Here is an 8,118-nt window from a genome sequence, read left to right on the forward strand (position 1 = left end):
ACCATAACATATGTTAAACTTCCTACAATTGAAGCATAAGGTACCTTGGACATATTATCCTCCTCATCTTGTGTCTTTGGACACATCTCCATAGTTAATTTAAAATGACAAGGTAAATGTGTGCTGACAACTTTATCATTCTCCATAGAGAAACATTGCAACACCTTCTTAATATAATGAGCTTTAGATAATGTCAATTTTATGTTCTTCCTATCTCTAAAAATTTTCATACCATGGATTTGTTTTGTTGCACCCAAATCCTTCATAAAAATTATTGTGCTAACTTTTTGTTTTAACCCCTTAATGTGATCCGTGTTAGACCTAGCTACAAGCATATCATCAACATATAAACATAAAATAATGTACCCTTCAGCATCTAACCTCTTAAAATAAACATAATGATCTAAATGACACCTATTGTATCCATGCATGTACATAAAGCTGCCAAATTTAATATATCATTGTCGAGGTGCTTGCTTCAAGCCATATATGTTTTTCTTCAATCTATACACTAGATTCTCCTTACCTTTGACCTCAAATCCCTGTGGTTGTACCATATATATTTCTTCATCCAAATCACCATGAAGAAAAGTTGTTTTAACATCAAAATGCTCCAAATGAAAATCTGCAGTAGTCATAATACTTAAAATAGTACAAATAGAAATCATTTTAACAATAGGAGAGAATATCTCATCAAAATCAATGCCCTTTTTCTATGAAATTTTTTCTATAGTTAACATAGCTTTAAATCTTTTCTTACCTTCATCATCTTCTTTCAACTTGTAAACCCATTTATTATGTAAAGCTCTTTTACCTATAGGCAACTTGCATAAATCTCGTGTATGGTTTTTTAGCAAGGAGTCTATTTCTTCTGTCATTGCAAACCCCCACTAAATCATTGTATCTACATGTACAACTTCATCATAAAATCTAGGTTCACCAGCATCTATTAATAAAATAGAATAAAAAGGAAAAAAAATTCTTGGAGATCTAGTTAGCCTTGTTGACCATCTAACATTCACTAGGTTGTGTGGTCTTTGTTGTTACAATTGTTGTAGAGCATGAGGGACTATTGGAACATCTTCCTTTTGATTATCATCCAGCACTACATTCTTCTCATGTTGTTGTAATAGATCTTTGTACAATACTTTCTCATTGAATATGATATCCCTACTTCTTATAATTTTATATTTTTGAAATCTCAAAGCCTATAACCAAATTCATCAAATCCATATCCAACATTCATTTGACTTAGCTTCCAGCTTGCTTCTATTTTCAAAATCAATATGTGCAAATGCTTTACAACCAAAGTTTTTGAGAAAATAATAACTCACCTTCTTTCCAATCCATTCTTCATCTGAATACCACAACCCAAGGGAGTAGAGGGACCTCTATTGATCAAATATACAGTGGTAGTGATAGACTCAGCCCACATGTTTAAGGGTAGCCCAGCATGCAACCTCATACTCCCTGCATGCTCGATTATTGTCATGTTCATATGTTCAGCCACTCCATTTTCCTGTGGAGTCCTCGGAATAGTTTTATGTCTATGAATACTATTAGAGGAACAATAATATTCTAATTTTTCACTGCAATAGTCACCACCATTATCAAATCTGAGACATTTTAGCTTTTTACCAGTCTCATTCTCAACCAAGCATTTCCATTTCTTAAAAGTTATAAATACATCATATTTTTGTCTAAGGAAAGAAACCCATACTTTTCTAGTTGCATCATCAATGAATGTAACATAATAATGAGAACCACCAAGGGAAGATACCTACGCTAGTCCTCAAACATCTGTATGCACGATCTCTAATTTCTCATTTTTCTTTTCCTTCCCACTCTTAACAAAACTAACTCTCTTTTGTTTTCCATACATAAAACTTTCACAGATATCCATATTGACACATTGCAGATGTGGTACAACTTTCTTTGAATGAATTAATTTCATATCTTTCTCACTCGTGTGCCCATGTCTACAATGTCATAGCATTGTATCAAAATCTACAGCAACTATTTGTTCTCCCTGTTCAGTTGCAGCAATTGTTCCTAAACATTCTTTTTATCTTAAATAAATTAAATTAGAAGGAATAGTATGACCTCTACAAAGATATAAGGTACCTACTTTCACACCTTTTGCTACTGCAAGGGAACCTTTTGAAACCTTCCAATTTTTTTCATTAAAAGTAACTACGCAACTCTCATCACCTAGTTGCACTGTTGAAATTAAATTCTTACTCAATCTTGGAACATGTCTTACCTCATGTAGTAGCCAATGATTTCCATTCTACAAGTTAATCTTAACTTTTTCCTTTTCCAACAATCTGATAGGGTCCATTATCCCCCAAATAAACAAGCCCAAAATCCCCTTGGACATAGTCAATAAAATAACCTCTATAGGGTGTAGCATAAAATGAAGCCCAAGAATCTAAAATCCAAGAATCGTCAACACTTTCTAAAGAAAGAAGCAAAGCATCATCTTCGAATTTGTTACTTACCACATTTGCCTCCTTGTTCTCTTCTGGTTAATCTCCTTTATTGTTCTTTCAAGTCCGACAATATTTCTTCTTATGCCCTGGTTTCCTACAGTACCAGCAATCTCTTGGTCCTCTAGATTGAGACCTCTTCCCCTTTGATTTCCCACGATTTCTAGAATTACTTCCTCTCTCAGTCATTCTACCTCTTCTTTGTGTGTTCAAATTACTTCATAATGTAAATCCACCTGAGGTTTTCTTACAAGTTTTCTCACTCAGAATAACACCAATCACATCATCAAAGTTTAGGGTATTAGATCCGAAAACAAAATTACTCACAACCATTACCAAGTAATTCCAAATTTCAAGCAAAGAACACAAAATCAAGAGAGCCCTAATTTCATCATCAAAATTAACATTTACAAAAGATAATTAGGTAGTATTTGTATTAAACTCATTTAAATGATCTACAACATATCCACCTTCTGCCATCTTCATATTAAATAAATGCTTCATGAGAAATACCTTGTTTGATGCAAAGGGCTTTTCATACAACCTTGGTAGGGTTAGCATCAACTCTTATGTTGTCTTTGTTGCTGTAATATTAAATGTCACTGATTGTGCCAAGCATAATTGAATACTTCCAAGTGCCTTTCTATCTTAAATTTCTCACTCCTCATCTGTCAAAGTTCCTTGTTTCTTGGCTTTTACTTCCAATGGCCACCATAAATCCTTCTGATAAAGATAGTCTTCCATTTGCATTTTCCATAACTAAAATTTTTTCCCATTAAACTTCTCAACCTTCAACTTACCCTCGTCTGTCATCACTCCCACTCAACCATGAGACTCTCACTCAATTATGAGACCTTCCTGCAAAGGGTAGCTAAAAAAACTAACGACAGTTTGGCTCTAATACCACTTGTTAGGATTAACCACGGATATAAATAACAATTACATGCAAATAGAACCAATATTATAAAATACTAAATCGCATAGAAGAGAATAGCAAACATAAGGATTTAACATAGTTCACCCAATCCCTAGGCTACGTCCACCAACGAGAAGTTTAATATTATTTTCTAGTGATTACAATCTACAATTCCTTACAGCTTAATACCGTCACAAGAAGCTACAATTTCATCATACATCATGAAATCCCTAACCCTAAGCCATTTTATGCAAGCTTTTGTCACTTACAAAATTAAGGCTAGAATAAATCATCCAATTGAAAAATAGCAGTCGACGCCTTTTACAATAGTGAGTCATTTTTGGCTTCAGGGGCATTGCCCCCCAAAACCCTAATGAGGGCGTTACCCCTTGACCTTACCCTGTACTACGACAGGGAGCGCACTTGGGGTGTTGCCCTAGGACCCCACAAGGAGTGCTACTCCCAAACCCCCATAGAAATAATATGAGGGGAAAATACACTAAATAAACCTCTAAGTCTGATTAGGTGTCGCATTACAACAAGCTACATATAGAGAAACATGGATACACTAACCATTTTAGGTAATTTGTGAGCCTACAAGGATGATCTACCCATTTAATAGGTACCATGTATCCAATGACATGTAAGAGTGATTTAACTTCTATGACCGAGTTATGATCTAGAGCATGGTAGTCAAGGAATTACAATATTTTGAATTATTAACTTATTCTTGAATGTTGAACATTGAAAATTTCTCTTACACAAGCTATTGGTATGAGGAAATGACTAAAAACATTATGTGTCTACATGAGTATGATAGGAATATAGAATAGAATATCCTAACAACATGGTCAATTCAAAGTGATGTTGGATTAGGAATAGGTACAGTAAAGTAAATACTAGTGAATGTGTGCTTTATTTTCAACTTTGTGATTTCATGTAAGCAATTTTCTTGAAGCAGAGATAAGACAATTCAAGAACTTGATTTTGATCATGACTTGGAATATGGTTCAAATTTGGAAAGAGATGATTTCATGATGCTACTTATGTATATCTTATATTTGGGACATTCTTTTAGTGATTAAAAATTGCAAAGTTCATTGAGGACGATGAAACACAAGGGGGCAGGTATGTTACATCCCAATTTTTGACTCTATTAAAAAATGTTCATATAGTCGTTGAGGTTTCATGTGAATTCATTTGACAAGTAAAATTATTTATGATCTTATGAAATGGTAAGATGGTTAATCATTATAATTTCATAGGAAGTTGGCATGCTAGTTAATCATTATGATGATATTCTAATGTTATCTTGGAAAGTTGGTTATTCATCATGAATTCATGAAAAGTGAAATGGTGGTTGGCCATTACGATGATTTATGAATAATAATTGTTATGGTTATATTGATGAATATGATATTATCACAGAGAATTTCTTTGTTGCAAGAGTACGTTGAAGGGGGGGGGAAGTATTGCCAGAAAGAAGTTGAGCAAGTGAGGCACCACCTACCATTAAGAAAATAGATGGAAGTGCTAAACCACCCCGACTAAGGATGAAATGACTAGACAAGCAAGAAGAGAAAAGGATAACCATGAGGTAACCAATTAAATTATAAACATCATAAAACTCAAATAAGAAATATTACCTTCATTATGTGAATGATCTCGGTGTATCTTGTAAAGCTACCATGTTTTAGTATAGTAATATCATGCCTATACACATACTTGTGTGGGTATATATATATATAAACATTATAAAACTCAAATAAGAAATATTACCTTCATTATGTGAATGATCTCAGTGTATCTTGCAAAGCTACCATATTTTAGTATAGTAATATCATGCCTATACTCATACTTGTGTTGGTACACACACACACACACACACACATACATATGTATATACATATATGTATGTGTGTATATATATATACATACACATACATATATGTATGTATATACATATGTATGTATATGTATACATATATATATGTATATATACATACATATGTATGTATATGTATACATATATATGTATATATACATACATATACATATATATATATATATACTCATACTTGTGTGGGTATATATATATATGTATATGTATATGTATAAATATATACTCATACTTGTGTGGGTATATATATATATATGTATATGTATATGTATATGTATATACATATATACATATACATATACATATATCATGTCTATACTCGTGTGGGTATATGTATATGTATATGTATGTATGTATCAAAATTATTCATGCAAGCATGAATATATATAGCAATGACATTGATATAGTAAGGTGTGGTTAGACGTATGTTGCCACCTTTTATTTTTGATGTATTTCTTGACGTTGTCCATGGTCATTTATTTTAAATTGCTTGATCAACCTTATTGCATTTTGTATCCACCACCTTGTGGTATCGAGCTATTATATTTGTATGAATATTTATTTTTTTATTTTTAAAAGAGTCTTGAAACATTCATGCCACCTCAATCTTGGTCTAATTGAACCAACGGGGGAGGTCATTTTTCATCTTGGTTGAGACTTGTTCTAATTTATGTTCTTTGATCATGTTGCAGAGGCACACTCTCTTCTCTCTACACATTATCCCGAATATCATAATTTTTTATCAATACCACAACATATGTTGCATGACCAAGCTCTTGCAAAGCGATTAACAGTGATATATTGATAGAGTTGAGAATCATGGACTAAGTATGTGATTATTCATTGGATTGTTCTAAGGTCTTGGTGCCAGTAATACTATAGATTTCCATATACCTCTTGTGTGGGATCAAGTTATGTTTCCCATCATATATAATTTTTTCTTCCTATATATGTCAATTTCTATCAACTCAGCCTCTAGATTTTATTATCTGTTTGCAAGTATAGAGTTGAACATGATAAATTTCCATAACAACTTTATTGTTTCACCGATATGCTATGTTTGGTAATAATGTTGTATTGCATATACATGTAAGTTGATCTAACCGATATGTCTCTGAGATGGAATGCTTTCTTTATGAATGAAATCAAACCAAAAATAAAAGCATAGCAACTTATGATGCCATAAGCCAAAAATGGCATGAAGCTTGGCAGAGGAATAAGTGATCATAAATTTAGAAAATATAATATGAACCTCCCGTTTATTAGGACCTTTATGATCAAGCTAAAGGGAGAAAAGAGTGGGAAGAATTTTTGAAATGAAAGAAGAATATATGTCAGTAATAACATTCAAGTACAATAAAAAGATAGCTCATGGAAATCCTTTGTATAAAATCTTGTTGGCAAGTCAAGTGGTGGGTTGACATTCTAACACTAGAGTGCTCAGTGACTGGATTGTGGTGTCCAAGGCCAATTCCCAAGGTAGGGAGGCCCTTTCTCGATTGAGATTGTGTGAGGATATTCAAAGGTATGTGGTTGGGAGGTAAAAGCCCTTGCCAATGCTTCCCCTCTCCATCAAATGCCAAGACGTGCATTAGATAGAGATAGGTTATGCATTCAAATATCTACTAGTAACAGGTAATTTACTTTCATTAATTTGAAATTACAAGTTGAAGATCTGTTAGATTAAATTTGTTTAATTAGTTATTCAATTCAATGCTTAAAAATTAGTTCCTCTTAAAATGTACTCAAAAAACAATTAAACTAGATGATTTTTCAGTTGAACATGAGATGTATCCCTTTGTATGAGATATGCTTGCTTGATGGTTGTTATAGTTGTCCTTCATTTATAAGAATTATGAATATGAACATATCTTTCAACTTATCTTTAAATTATACGTTATTGTCAAAGTTAGCAATAGGAAAGGATAGGGATGATAAAGTGGAATTTGATGCCCTAAATGGTGTTTTTCATTACGATACAGTGGTATAACTATTTGTGCCCTAAGTGGTATATGTGGATTAACCAAGGTTTTGCAAATGTTGCCCTAGGTAGATTCCAAATTCAGAATTTAGGGTATGGAAAACTTAAACCCTCTATTTAGATCTAATGATGATGCCTTCAATTTTTAGTTTATGATAATTTAGTTAAACTGATTGTAACTATTAGTCTCTTTCTCGTGAACATAATGGTTATAATTGTCATCTCATGAATGTGAACTAATAACTATATTTCATTGATTTTCTAGTGTTAGTTAAGGCTCAAAAAAAAGGGGTTGTTACAGTAGCCCTTAAGGTATTTCCCCTTATTCGCGACTACTACTTTTATGGGAATCCATTCCTAGTTGTCAAATTTTTATGGCTAGTAGGACACCCCAACCTTCAAAAACTTAGCAAGAGTGAACATGGGGATCCAATTTTGAAGGTTTCGAAGGTGTGCCTCGTATATATATATGTGGAACATTAATGTAAAAGAAAAAAAGGAGAATCTTTTAGAGAAACTTCCAATCTTGTTTGAAAGGCTATCTTAGTTGGCCTTAGAATTGTAATGGACATTCTAAGTTAATGATAGTATCGATTGTGCTTGTGTCCCTTTGTTTTTCAAAGACTTGTTTGTTTCCATGAATGTTTTATGTATTTATGACACTTCTTTCATTTGATCTGGAGGGTTGCCTTATTAACTCCTTATGGGAGATAGTCTATGTATTTTTAAAGGTATTCCAAAGACTTTGATAGATTGTCTTCCCCTTTTCCCAACATAAAATGAAGAGTGAGCTTCTAAAACGTGAGAGGTTATTCAGTAGTATGCACGAGGT

Source organism: Cupressus sempervirens, chromosome 1 (genome assembly GCF_028749045.1).
Source record: "Cupressus sempervirens isolate cs-2001-9-10 chromosome 1, ASM2874904v1, whole genome shotgun sequence".
NCBI classification, from domain to species: domain Eukaryota; kingdom Viridiplantae; phylum Streptophyta; class Pinopsida; order Cupressales; family Cupressaceae; genus Cupressus; species Cupressus sempervirens.